General features: G+C 40.6%; 1 protein-coding gene and 1 long non-coding RNA gene across 3 annotated transcripts in view; both read right to left on the bottom strand.

The window, feature by feature from the left end:
• The window catches only part of LOC138742545 (endothelin-converting enzyme 2-like), a 215,691-nt gene that overhangs the window by 163,183 nt on the left and 37,291 nt on the right, over positions 1-15,217 (bottom strand). The gene's annotated exons all lie outside the window — the stretch shown is intronic.
• LOC138742547 (uncharacterized) lies at positions 6,926-14,496 on the bottom strand. The gene is made up of 2 exons (XR_011344256.1): positions 14,025-14,496; positions 6,926-7,144 (listed from the first exon to the last, which is right to left on the bottom strand). It is a non-coding gene; the product is annotated as an uncharacterized lncRNA (long non-coding RNA).

The raw sequence follows: 15,217 nt of genomic DNA, 5'->3' as shown, positions 1-15,217 counted from the left end.
CCAAATAAAATTACAAAAAATAGCATACCTAAAATACCAGAGATCTTTCTTTTCAATAACATAAGAAGTAAAGAATTAGGCCTCAAATTGGATAAAGCACAACAAAAATTCATTATGATAGCCTTAGCAGTAGCAAAAAAATGTATAATGTCAACTTGGAAAATGGAAGAGAGCGTAAGTATACAGCAATGGTACATGGAAATGAATAAATGTACTCCATTGGAAAAATGATATATAATTTAAAAAATAAAGTCATAATGTTTGAAGAAATTTGGGAACTATACATGGAACATAACAGAGAGAGCATGCCTAAGACCTCCATCCCCTAAAATGAAAATGATAAAAAGACAAAACGACCAGATTCAGTGTATAAATAGACGACGCATTTTTCTTGTTTATTTTCCTTTGTGTGAAGATAGTGTTTTATGGTTTTATTGTATTGTATATGTGGAATATTTATGGGTTTTGGAGGGGGGTGGGAAGAGGGAAGGAAGGGAAAGGGGGAAAAGAAGGAAGAAAACGCCACTGTGTAAATTTAATGAGAAACGTTTGTACATATTTTAGTTGACATGATTCACAGTGTGACAAATAATTTTTTTTAAAAAACAGAGGACATGTGTATAAAGTTAATGAAGGGAATTTTAGGGGAGACATCGGGGGTAAGTTTTTTTTTACACAGAGTTGTGGGAGTCTGGAATGCCTTGCGAGGGATAGTGGTGGAGGATGAAATATTGGGGGCATTTAAGAGACTCTTAAGACAAGACACATGGATGAAAGAAAAAAGGAGGGTTATAGGGTAGGGAGGGTTTAGTACCTGTTTTTAAGGAAGGAATATATGGGCCAAAGGGCCTGTACTGTGCTGTATTGTTCTATGTTCTAAACAGAAGTGAATTGTTTCTCTTATTTCTGATCAAGTTCCACATGATCTCTGCAAGTGAAAATCAGTTCCGAAAACAATTGGCTTAATTGCAACAATCTCTCTGGTGTGGTTTTTGAATGTTGAATAGGAACATGAATAAGATGACTAGCATTTGATATTTATTTTGTTATGGACAATTGAAGGCCAGCTTCCAGTTAGTATGCTCTATATTCCTCCAACAAATTGGTCTCTCTTTTCTTAGAAATGTGAGCTGATGCATTTGCCAGATGGCATTTTTAATTGAGAAATAAAACTTTGCCAAGGATGATGGTTGATAACTGAGGTAAAATTCTAAATGTTTTTTTTATTACAAATTATGTCAAGGGATCTTGGACATAGGATATCATCTGCATTGAAGAACTAAATTAGCATGGTACTGAAGTAAGTTTAGCTATTTGCTTCTGTCTAATAACCTCCTTACTTTATATAATTAATAATTTGGAATCTCAAAATATACCTTTAATTAGCTGTGAGCTATTCATTAGTCATCAGCTATATTTAATTATTTTAATGTAAATTAAGTGATTTTTGAATTGCCTTAACCAGATCGTGTACTTTTTAAATGTACATTCATGTCAACTTCAGTGAGTATATATGAGCATGTATGATTGGCCACAGGGATGCAAAGCTACATATTTAGTGCACAGTTACTAATGTAGTCCTCAGATGTGGAAAATTAATAAGTCCAAAGCACAATTCATTTTTCATTGCGAGATTAAAGGTTCAAAATTCTACAATCGTATTGAAAAGAAACTAGTCTTTTGGTAAGTATGTTTCCAGAGATAAACGTGAATTAAACTTCAGAAAGTAACAAATGATATCTATGTATGTACGATGAGAGTTTTGTTCTTCCAATTTCACTAAACTTCTCCAGCCCAGAATGGGAATAGTGGAGATTTATAGGCTTGTTCCTATTGATAACCAATTGTCTCAGAACCATTATTTATAAAAGACACGAGGTTCTTTTCAATGTTCCTTAAGCCGGCTCCTTCCCATTTCAAATATCTGCAGGATTTTATTATTTTCTCTCTACCTTGTTTGACTCTAATCAACCTAAATGCTTCCTTATTCTGGTGGTGCTCTGATCCTAAATCTATATGGATAAGAAAATTTTACATAATTCCTATATCCCGTGATGTTATTAACCAAATGATACAAGAAAAAGATAAGTATTCAAAATAGAAAAATGTAAACAAACTGAAAATGCAGAAAAAATTATTCAGTGTTAAATAATGTATAAATCTAGAATCCTTGCATGAGTCTCTGAGTCTGTTGTTTAGGAGTCTGATGGCGGAGGGATGGCAATTGTTCCTTAACCTAGTGATACGGGTCTTGTGGCACTAAAACCTCCTTCCTGATGGCAGCAGCGAGAATAGAGCATGTCCTTGGTGGTGTGGATGATTGCAGCAGCATTCCAAGTAGCTCTTGATGGTGGAGAGAGTCTTGCCTGTGATGTATTGGCCTTTTGCAGGGCTTTCTGCTCAGAGGTATTGATGCCCCCTATACTAGGCCATAATGCCGCCATCAGCACATTTTCGACTACATACCTATGAATTTGTCAAGGTTTATGATGACATAACAAACCTCAAAAGTCCTGAATGACCCATTCTTGATATCAGCAAAGTTTGAAAAGGTGGCCATGTCGCAGAGTCTGTATCCAGAAACTTTGACAAATGATCTGGAGATATCACTAGATTTCAATATACTTAATTAAAACACGAATCAAAGCTCAGAATAGAAAAGGTAATCACAAAAGAGCATGAGATTCACCATAAAGTCTCTTTTAGGGGAGGAAATTTTTAGCCTTCATTTGTGGCCAACAGACCCACAACAAAACAAAAGATTTGAGTGAAGGCTTCTGAAGTCCCCTACCTTCAAGCCATTGATTGATGGCCACTTTGTACCTCACATTTGCTTAAAATCGCCACATGTTCAATCCCCAAGGCTGTGGTGATGTGCACAGGATTTCAAATGAAATTGAAGGTGTGACCTGTGCAAGATTACTAAACTTGATTTATGTCTGGCCCCATCCTATTTAATTCATTATGTCAATAACAGAACAAATTGGAAATTTTCATTGATATAAATCATAGCTAAATTTCCCTTGTGTGTTTTCCAATTAACATTTAATTTATTGTTCATTTATACTTTAAAACTGTGCTGTCTTGAGTTTGGACATAAAATGTACAATGTCCATTCTGGAATTTGAATGCAAATTGCCTTGCCAATTTACAATGTACCTGGACATTGTTTTTCATTTAACCTTGATTTAAAATGATCAGAAAATATACAAGAGCAGGTCGTTGATGATGTCAGAGTGCAGATCAAGTCTTTGACAACTAACTTGCCCCACCCAATCCATGGAGAATCATCGTACCCTGTTCCTCGATGCCACATCCCCCATGATGCAAAGCCTGCCCTGCTTTAGGGGCATATGGTGACTACTCTGTTATTATTTCAATACAGAACTAGCAGAGGTAAAATTCTGCCCAGAGTAGAAAATTCATGCTATCATGTGTAACACTATGGGGTTGGTGCACAACTGACAGACAGTTGTCTCGTAATAGATCTATGACTAATGGTTGCATTGATATGCTTCATGCTGATGTGTTAATATCTTACATAAAGATGTGAGAGGAAATGTTCAAGCATTGAGAAAAGCAAGATTGAATTCAGTTTGAACTCCATTTACTGCAAAATATCTGTCTCATTGGCAATATAAATTCCAGAGTGGCACTAATGTGCTGTCTTGGGTAAACTTATACCTCTCATTTTGTTCGTTTTAGATTGGTCACAGTGTTTGAGCTTCCGAAAGAAAATAGACACACACACTGAGAGCAGAATTCACACTACAATATGCAAGCCCTTCCCAATTATACTTATCAACGCCTGGACTGGTCCCAACTGCCGAAGCGAGGCACACTTGAGGTAGGTTGTCGGGGCGCCAGTAGCAGCTTCTCTACCTCTCTCGATTGGGATGTTTGCTGGACTCTTGGAGACTCTCAAACTTCAAATGATTTAATTATCTTCAAGGTCTCCTGACAGTCTGCGACCAACAAAAGACAACTACATCTCTGGGCCTCATGGTGGAAGTTAGGTAATGTCTACTGATTCATATGCATCCCTGGGCCACATAGTGGAATTTAGATTATGTCTTCTGATGCAACTGCGTCCCTTCTTGCATAAGCTGGTCTAAATCCTCCATTACATGTGCCCATTTGCTATTTGTGTTCCTTACTTCTATGTTAAGTAAAGCATCAGTAAGTAAATGAGGTGGGCAAGTGGAAATCAAATACTGTCGCAAAAATTTTCAGACGGTATTCAGCATTTCAGAGCATGCCTCTAAGTTACTCAAATAATCGCAAATCCATGTTACTTTCCATCTTTTTTAAGGTTCCTTTACAAAATAAGACCACTTTTAAATGATATTTCAGATAATTGCTACAATTTGTGAAGAAATTCACTGTTCATTATCAAAAGGAAATAAAGCATGAATGCAAATTAATAGCTATCAAATTATTGAATCCTTAATGGATGAAGCAAGCTTAAAATCTGGAAAGCATTTGATATTGATTTTTGTTATTACAAAAAAAATTCATTCTTGATCTTTAAAACAAGTTAATAGCAAACTCTCCAAGTTTCTCTGAAATGGTATGTATTCTTTCTGGGACACACCCAATTTAATCATAGAGAGCATGGGATAATTTTGGCAACAGTTAAGGCTGATCTGCTGAACAAGAAAATGCTGCAGAAATAGATATTCTACAACTCATGCAGCATCCATAGAAAATAAATGTTCTCTGCAATTTCCACCTAGAATGGGATCCCCCCACCAGACACATCATCTCCCCTCTCCATTTTCTGTAGGGATATCCCTCTGCAAATCAAACATCCACTCACCCCTTCCCACAATCACCCCCTTGGTGCCTACTCCTGTGACCACAAAAGGCGCTACACTCGTGATTACACCTCCCTCACTACTATTCTGGGCCCCAGTCTTTAGAAGTAAAGCAACACCTCACCTGGGATTCCATTACATTGTCACAATTCCTCCGTCTCCATTGCATCTGTTTCTAAGGCCAAGAATTCCATCAGAACCAGATTCCTCCTTCAAAAATCATGGCTTCTCTACCACCATCAATTTGGCCTTCATCTGCATATTTGTCATTTCCCGCACATCTGCCCTGACCCCCTATGCCCCACGTGTGACAAAGACAGGATTCCCCTTGTCCTCCCCAATCATCCAACGAGCCTCTGAATCCAACATATCCTCTGCCATTTCTGCCACCTATTACGTGATCCCACTACCTGATATGTTCCCTTCTGCAGAGACCAATCCTGTGACTCCTTCGTTCTCTTCTCCCCACAAATCATCCCATTGGTACCTACCCTTGATACCACAGGAAGTGCTCCACTTGTGCCCACACTTCTACCCTCATCACCATTCAGGGCCCCAGCCATTCCAAATGAAGCAACACTCACTTGTGAATCTGCAGGGGTCATCTACTGCATCCGGTGTTCCTGTTGTGGTTTCCTCTACGCCAGAAAGACTGGATCCAGACTGGGAGATCGCTTTGTTCAGCACCCAAGCTCAGAGCGGTGCATTAGTGGGGATCTCCCAGTGGCCACCCATTTCAATTTCCCACCCCATTCCCATGTTATGTCTGTCCATGGGCTCATCCACAGCCAGACTGAGACCACTGGGGAAATTAGAAGAGCAGCCCCTCATATTCCACTTGGGCCCCCTCCAACCAGATGGCATTAACATCGACATCTCCTGTTCCCGTGAGCCCCCACCCCATCCTAGCCCTCCCGTCCCCTTCCTTATTTATTCTTCCCTCAACCTCCGTCTCTCTTCCCCTTTCCCTCTGTCTTTTTCCTCCAGCTCTGTTTTCACAGAACCACCCCTTGCCCCCCCATCAATTCTCACTTTTCCTCTCCTGTCCTCCAATCCGTGTCCAATTATTTCCCTTTACCTGTTGGCCTGTGCTCCTCCCCTGCTCTTTGCTCCCTCCTCAACCAGCCTTTCTATTCAGACTCAGCCTGCTTTTTGCTTATATCTTGAAGAAGGGCTTGGGTTCAAAGCATCGATAGTCTTTACCTCGTCTGGACACTGGGAGGCCTGCCAAGTCCCTCCAGCATTTTTGTGTTTTTACTACAATCACAACATCTGCAGACTTTCATGTTTCACTTCTATGAATTTGTAGGGGGTCATTTGCTCCACCTGGGGCTCCTGATGCAGCCTCTACATCAGGTAGACTGAACATGGATTGGGAGATCACGGTGTTGTGCAGCTTCGCTTTGCTGCAACAACAAGGACTTCTCAGTGGCCTATTTTAATTCCTCATCCCATTGCCACACTGACATGTGTGCCCATTGACGTGTTGAGTCAAGTTGAGGCCACCCACAAACTGGAGAAACAACACTCTGTATTCTGAATGTGCAACTTTTAACCAGACAGCATCAATGTCAATTCTCCAATTTTTGTTCACCTTCTTATCAATCACTCTTCTCCCAGCACATACACTCTCTCTCTCTTTTTCTACAGCTCTCCACCTCTTTCTCTTTCTTCTGAGAGCTTTTTTGGCTCTCTGCCCTCTTCCCCATCACTTCTGAGCTTCTACCCTCCCACCTGTATCTACCTCTTAACCTGTGCTCCTCTCCCTTCTGCCCCCTCCACCTTTTTATCCACTGCTCAAAATCTCAGGCCCAAAACATTGACTGCCTCTTACTTCCTATGGATGTTATGTTGCTTAATGAGTTTCAACAGCGCATTTGTGTGCTGTACAAAGATAAGGAGCTTCAATATATGCACAGTAGCAGTGCTGCGGTATCTGTGTGACTTATTATCTTAGTGCATGATAGGACCAGAATCGGAAGAATTCCAGTTGTCTCGTAATAGATCTATGACTAATGGTTGCATTGATATGCTTCTTGCTGATGTGTTAATATCTTACATAAAGATGTGAGAGGAAATGTACAAGCATTGAGAAAAGCAAGATTGAATTCAGTTTGAACTCCGTTTACTGCAAAATATCTGTCTCATTGGCAATATAAATTCCAGAGTGGCACAGTGACACAGCAGATTCTGCTGCTGCCATACCTTCGGTTCTATCAAGGCCTCTATTTTTATTTTGTAGAGTTTCCTCTCTCCGCTCTCCTTCCCATACATGTGCTCATGTTCCAGATCCAGTGACGGTGGTTTTATCCTACCTCTGGCACCGTCTGGATAAATTAGATGTGTGGCAAGAGAATCAGGTTGACAGTTAATTGATGGCCATATGAAAGAAGATACAAGGAAATAAGTGAGGAATATTATTACATAGAATTAGCATTCTATCAGACAAATGGCTTACAATGCAAAAGAAAATTAAATTTATTAGAAATTTGTGTACTTGCCTAACTCGCTGGAGCATGTGCTGAATCGAGGTTAAAGCTCAATACTAGGGTTCTACCTGAATTCTGGGCTGATGTTAAAGTGCAGTACTGAGGAAATGCTGTGTTGACATGGATGCATTCTTTTTAATATAAGACCACCACTTATTTTAAGACATTAAAAGAATGAGAATTGTTCCAAGAGCAACTGGTTACCAGGCATTTGATTCTCTGGTTCTGTGACATCAGCCTTAGCTCAAAAGTACATTCACACCTCTGGGTCAGAAGTTTGTGGGTTCAGATCCCAGTCTAGAAACCTAACAATATCAGATGGAAATACAGTGGTAAGGGAGTACTCTGTTAAAATCTTTCCCATTCACTTGGAAAACAAGATGAAATGGTTAAGAGAAAGACTGAAAGGTAAATAAATCATAAATGGCAACCAGAGACTTTCCTTCAGTGAGCTCACAACAGATGCGCTCTTTTATGTCCCATAAAATGTGAGTTCGTTGCCAATACAATTTCTGGCTGCAGTGTTTTGCACAGAATAATGACTTCACCAGCTGGAAGTTGAGTATTTCAGTAACTATTGATCACCTCTAAGAAACCTTGTCATGCTCTCAGTCAAATCGCGGTTTGTAAGAATATGCCCTTGTCTCCAGCTTCCAGGTAAGCCTTCAGATATTCCTCAGATTCCGCAGTAGCTCCTTGCCTAAATCTTCTGTAGCATTATGCAAGAACAGAGATATTATTTTCCTGATATTCAACCTGTCTATTTCATTTGGATGCTCCTGTTATCCTCTTGCAAAATGTCTGGAATTAGTCCTGTGGATTGGAGGGTAGCAGATGTGACCCCATTATTTAAGAAAGGAGGGAGAGAGAAAATGTGGGACCATTAACCTATTAACAATGTCAGAGCTAAGGAAAATTCTGGAATCTTTCATGAGCAACTGAATAACAGATACTGTGAAAAGAAAAATAAGATTGAATGGAATAGTGTATATGAAAAAGTGCTTGACTAATCTGGGAGTTTCTTGAGCTTGTGATGAGTAGAATAGATGTGGATGGATTAGAGAATATTGTGCATGAGGATTTTCAGAAGGAATTCAATAAGATTAGAAAACATGGAATTACAGTTAGCAAACTCACATGGATCAAAAAGTATTAGACAGAAGACAAAGGGTGGAAATAAACAGAACTGGACATTTTGGCGAAAAATGTCTTTGTAGCCCTTTGGACATTTCAGTACCCACAGTTTAGTGCTGACCCAGCAACCCCCTGGTGTTGCAGTGTTTCAAAAACATATTGGGATTTATTGCTATTTCTTTGGCTTGGCTTCGCGGACGAAGATTTATGGAGGGGGTAAAAAGTCCACGTCAGCTGCAGACTCGTTTGTGGCTGACAAGTCCGATGCGGGACAGGCAGACACGATTGCAGCGGTTGCAGGGGAAAATTGGTTGGTTGGGGATGGGTGTTGGGTTTTTCCTCCTTTGCCTTTTGTCAGTGAGGTAGGCTCTGCGGTCTTCTTCAAAGGAGGTTGCTGCCCGCCAAACTGAGGCGCCAAGATGCACGGTTTGAGGCGATATCAGCCCACTGGCGGTGGTCAATGTGGCAGGCACCAAGAGATTTCTTTAGGCAGTCCTTGTACCTTTTCTTTGGTGCACCTCTGTCACGGTGGCCAGTGGAGAGCTCGCCATATAACACGATCTTGGGAAGGCGATGGTCCTCCATTCTGGAGACGTGACCCATCCAGCGCAGCTGGATCTTCAGCAGCGTGGACTCGATGCTGTCGACCTCTGCCATCTCGAGTACTTCGACGTTAGGGATGTAATCGCTCCAATGGATGTTGAGGATGGAGCGGAGACAACGCTGGTGGAAGCGTTCTAGGAGCCGTAGGAGGTGCCGGTAGAGGACCCATGATTCGGAGCCGAACAGGAGTGTGGGTATGACAACGGCTCTGTATACGCTTATCTTTGTGAGGTTTTTCAGTTGGTTGTTTTTCCAGACTCTTTTGTGTAGTCTTCCAAAGGCGCTATTTGCCTTGGCGAGTCTGTTGTCTATCTCATTGCTATACTTATTAAATAATAACATCACGTATACAAATAACTTAACCCTCCCCCAGCAAACATTTTGGGATTTATTGTTACACTTAGGTTCATGTTTGGTACTGTCCCAGCTCCCCGCGGCATTGCAGCGGTAAAATTGAAAAAGATCTCCTTATATAAATCTGTGACTCAGACCCATTTGACTCTTAATTGCCCTACAAAACCCCCATTTCAGAAACTGCAGCCCAAACCCCCTGCATTGCAGAAACTCCCTCCCTGCCAAGGAAACTGCTTCCTCCAGTAAAAGCAGCTGCGGGGCAGTCACAGGGCAGCTTGTGGGGCTGTCAGTGCACGGCCAGTGGGACAGAGTTGGCCAGCATACAGTGAGTGGGGCAGCGGCCAAATTGTCCTAGTCCTGGAAATAAATGCTTGGATACTGTAAGATTCAGTGCTTGAGCCCAGGGTTTTCACAATCCATATCAACAATTTGATGGAAGGGACAAAATGTGATTTTGATTTCAATTTTTCTAATAGTGATGAGTTAAGTTGGATTGTGAGTATGGGAGCAAATGTACAGGGGGTTTCGTAGGATATGCTGAGAACATGAAAGAAAGAATATGTGGAAAAATGTGAGGTCATTCACATAATAGAAAAGTAGTTTATTGATGAAATGGTAAGAGAATGACTCATGTTAATGTTCAAAAGTAATGTGATTAGGAAGGCAAAGAGAATTTTAGCCTTGATTAAGACAGGACTTAAACAGAGGAGCACGAAAGTGATATTGCAATTGAATTGGGTGAGACTGTAGCTGGAGTACTGTGGAGAGTTTTGTTCTCCATAAACAAACCAAATAAACACATGCAGTGAAGAGTCAGTAATCCAGTTCCAGGATGGCAGGTTTGCCATTTAAGGAGAAACTGTCAATTCTCTAGAGATGAGAAGATTAAACATTTTATTGAAATGTACAAAATTCTTAAGTGATTTGACAGGGTGGATACAGGAAAGATGTTTCCCCTCGCTGAGGAGAAACCAGGGGCACAGCATCAGAATGGGGAATAAATTATTCTGGAGTGAGATGAAGAGAAACTCCATCACTCAGAGAATAGTGAACTTTGGAAACTCTACACTACAGAGAGCTATGGAAGTTATTAAAAACCGATGTCTCCTATATATGGATATATCGATATATGGATAAAGTCGGAAAATCAAGTTGAAGTTGCTTTTAAGTGGCAGAGCAAACTCAAAACGTTAGACGGCTTATTCATGCTCCTATTTCTTCTCGTTTGTATTCATGCCAAAGCACGGTTTACACATCGACTTCAAATGAAGTATCGGGGTTATACTCGAAATGTGCAGATGACAATTATATTTGATGAGATGAAATATGTTGTTGAGTTGGGAGCAGAAAGTTACAAAGAGAGATTTCCAAAATGAATGCACAAAACCAGCACCTACAATTCAATTTGGACACATCCACATAAGAAGGTACAAAGGAGAATACATTTTAAATATGTTGCAAAGTGTGGACAAGCAAATGTATGTGAGTGTGCTTGTCAGTAGGGTTAGGGTTAGTAAATTGAAAAAGATCTCCTTAATTGCCCTACAAAACCTTTTAGCTGAATCAACTACTGCATTGATTAAGAATATCAGATGGATTCCTCACCTGCGTCAAAATATGGCAAAACCACAATCAAGCTAATAGGCCCAGCGGAGTTTTCTGTATTAATATTTACCAAGGTTTAAGCTCACGGATGCTTAAACAATAGCCTGCAATGGCATTCTTGGGGAATTATGCCTCTCCAAAACATCACAGAAACTCTATCATCAGCCTTGGATGTGCCCTGTGGCAACAAAGAACTATTGTCCCTAAAATGGGATACAGAGTTGGGTGGGAGTGGCCCAGAAAAAAAAACGACCCCATGTAAACTCACTGATTCAACAGAAGATGAATCAGTCCTTGTTAATCATAAACTGAAGAAAACATAAAAGAATAGGAAAGGCACAGAAAGTACCTCATGCACAAGGTTGAGAATGGTTTAATTAATGTCCATTGTTAAGAGAGTCTTATAGATTCAAGGTTCAAAGTTCAGATTTATTGTCCGAGTACATACATGTCATCACAAACAACTCTGAGATTCTTTTTTCCTGTGGGCCAGGCAGAATTTCTACAATACATCTGTAGTGCAAAAAACTACTCAAGAAAAGATACATATACAAATGAGAGAAATGTAAACAAAGTAGTGCAAATAAACTGCAATACACAAAAATATATTCAATAATAAATAATATGCAAAATAAAAGCCCTTAAATTAGTCTCGGATTGAGTTTGTTGTTTGAGAGGTGGCAACTGTTCCTGAACCTGGTGGTGCGAGTCTTGTGACACCCATACTTCTTTCCTGATGGCGGCAGTGAGTGCAGAGCATGTGCCGGGCTATGTGGTGCTTGATGTTTGCTGCTGCCCCTCTGACAGTAGTGTTCCCTGTAGATGGTCTTGATGGTGGAGAGGGTTTTACCTATGATGCCCTGGGCTATGTCCACAACGTTTTACAGGGCTTTATGTTCGGGGCATTGGCGTCCCCACACCAGATTGTGATGCAGCTGGTCAGCACACTTTCCACTGCACATCTGTAGAAGTTTGCCACGGTTTTCAATGTCATACCAAACCTCCGCAAACTCATGAGAAAGTAGTGGCGCAGTCAGCTTATCATTGCTGGGTCAACTAGGTACAGTATTGCACAGTACAGGGCCTCTGGCCCCTGATGTGTGCTGACTTAACAGGTTAAAGAGCATGTCAGGAACAATACCTCTATGTGAGTTTCAATTTGGTAACTCTACAGCAAGAAGACTTTGGTTTGCTTTGTCTATATAGTGCAGAGGACACAATCTCAAAAAGATTACCATTCACATGAAAATTCTGCAATCCTTCCACAACCAACAACCAGTCAAGTTGATTCCAAAGTAAATCTCCACTGATGGGGAGCTGGTATGTGAGTATACAAGACAAAGCTGGTGCTTACATCATTCCCTATGAACAGAATAGATTAACCTCCTTGAGTAAAGCCCAAAATTCTGCAGATCCCGAGATTGAAGTATAAACACAATGCTGGAGAAACTCAGCAGGTCAAACAATTTATATAGCGAAGATAAAGGTGCATAACCAACGGTTTGGAACTGAACCCTTTCCCATGCCAACATGTCTGTCTATGGCCTCATGCACTGCCAAACCAAGGTCACCCGCAAATTGGAGGAACAACACCTAATATTCCGTCTGGGAATTCTTCAACTGGGTGGCATTAACAATGACTTTTCAATTTCTGCTGGACCACTTCCCGTTCTTCCTAATCCCTCTGTCTCCTTTCCTCCAGCTCTCCACCCCTTCTCTCTCCATTCACAGACCCATTCCCCCTCCCACTGCTTGATGTTGTGCCCTCCCTTTTTCATCCACCTATTACCTCCTGCCTGTGGGTCTATGCTCCTCACGCCACCATTTTATTCAGGCACCTGAATACCTTGATGATGGCCTCAGGCCCAAAACGTTGGTGATGGATCATTGCCTTTGCTATATAAAATATGCTATTTGACCCAATGAGTTACTCCAGCATTGTATTTTTACTTAGATTATCCTCCTTACCTCTTGAGGTCTTACTACCACAGAGACCAGTCCTCAGTCAATTTAATTCACTCCATCCAAATGGCTGTAGACAACAGACACAGCAACAACGACTGTAATTTAAACTACTACCAATCAAAAGAGCTGAATTTCAAAGATGAGGTAAGATGAGAGTGACTCCCCTTCACATCAAGGCTGCACTCAACTGAGTGTGGCCAAGAAACTCAAATCAACTCAAGGTAAATTTGTCCCTGACCAATGCAAGAAGACAACATTGAGATCAATGTCAATGAAGCTATTCTCAAAGGTGTTGGCTGAGGAATAAAATTATTGGATCACCAGGAGAATTATCTCACTACTCATCAGTTACTATATGCAACAGCTTGAATGATAATTTATTGATAACTTTATTGATCTTTCACTGGTCCTATCACACACGGATGGATGAATGGATGGATAAGCACGCGTGTGTGTGTGTATGTGTGTGTGTATGTGTGCGTGTGTGTGTGTGTGTGTGTGTGTGTGTGTGTGTGTGTGCGTGTGTAAAAAGGGTTGTAAGGATAATCTGCGTAACTACAGACCTGTTACCGTGATGTCACTGGTAGAGAAGCTGCTGGAGAGGATCCAAAGAGACAGAATCAATCTATCAACATTAGGATGGCCAAAGGAAAATTAAGGAGAGCTAGCATGGATTTGTGTGCAGAAAATCATGTCTCACAAAAAATATTTTTGAAGGGGTGTAGACAAGTGCAAGGCAGTTAATGTTATTTATATGGAATTTAGTAAAGTGGGACAGCATGGTTAGCATATCAATTTGCACAATGCTGTTGCAATGTCACTGATCCTGGTTCGATTCTGGTGCTGTCTGTTAGGAGTTTGTATGCTCTCATTGATATGCCATAGACATGGACCAGATAAATATTATACCAATACAGGGCTTTTATTAACAGACTAAACTGGCCAGTGGGAAAGCATCTCCATCTGTTATACCAGTAGGGTGGAGTATCTCTACAGGCATAGGCAATAGCAAGCGATCAGTATAAAAGGCCCTCCCCCATTACATCATCACACTCACTGTGTCTGCAGAGGTTTCCTTTGAGTGCTCTGGTTTCCTCTCACCCTTCAAAAATGTACAGGGATTGTAAGTTAATTGGGTGTAACTGGGCGTACGGGTTGGAAGGGCCTGTTACAGTGCTCTAAGTTTTCTAAATTTTTTCAAAATTTAAATTTATATCGTTTTTAACAAGATTCCACATGGTATGGAAAGTTAAGGATAAGAGGCCAACTAACCAAATGGATAAGAAATCGATTTAGTGGTAGGAATCTAGTTGCAGATGGCAGTTTTATAGACTGGAGGATCGTGCCCAGCAGAGGTTCAGTATAAGCATCTTTGTAATATACATAAATGATATGGACAATGATGTTTATGACAAGGTGATGACACAAAAATAAGTGCTACAGTGGATAGTAAAGAAGGTTACCTGGATTACAGTGGTATTGTGATCAGGTGTGGAACTGGGCCAAAAAATTTGGAGAAGTGCAAGGTACTATATTTGGGCAGGATTTACTCTTCAACTGTTAAAGATTGTTATGGGGAGAATCGATATAGGAGTGCAGGTTCATAGCTCTTTAAAGATGGCAGCACAGGTAGACAGAATAGTGAAGAAAGTGTTTGGGGGTGCTTGCTTTCATGGGTTGGGATATTGAATAAAAGTGTTGGAATATGGTATTGCACTTCCACAAGATGTTAGTGAAGTCATACTTGGAATATTTTGTGCAGTTTTGGTTGCCTAGCAAAAGAAAGAATATTATAAAGTTGGAAAGGGTTCAGGAGAGGTTTGTGAAAATGTGGCCAAGATTGGGGAAGTTGAGTTATCATTGGAGAATGGAAACTATAGGCCTGTTTTCTATGTAGGTTGACAAGAGATCTTTGAAGTTCAAAGTTCACATTTATTGTCAGTTTGCATACATGACATCAACCCTGACATTCGTTTTCCTGCATGCCCAAATGAACTTCTACTTATCTGTGGAGTTAAAAAACAGTACTCAGGATGTATAAAAGAAAAGAGAAATGTAAACAAACTGCAATACAGAAAAAGATAAATATTCAATAATAAATAATATGCAAAGCAAGAGGTTCTGAAATGAGTCCCTGATTTAGATCATTGTTGAGGGGTAGCAACTATTCCTGAATCTGGTGGTGCGAGTCATGTGACACCTAGACCTCCTTCCTGAATGAAGCAGCAAGAACAGAGCGTACCCAGGGTG

The sequence above is a fragment of the Narcine bancroftii genome, chromosome 9 (genome assembly GCF_036971445.1).
Source record: "Narcine bancroftii isolate sNarBan1 chromosome 9, sNarBan1.hap1, whole genome shotgun sequence".
NCBI lineage: Eukaryota > Metazoa > Chordata > Chondrichthyes > Torpediniformes > Narcinidae > Narcine > Narcine bancroftii.
This window is presented reverse-complemented; position numbering and strand designations above follow the sequence as displayed.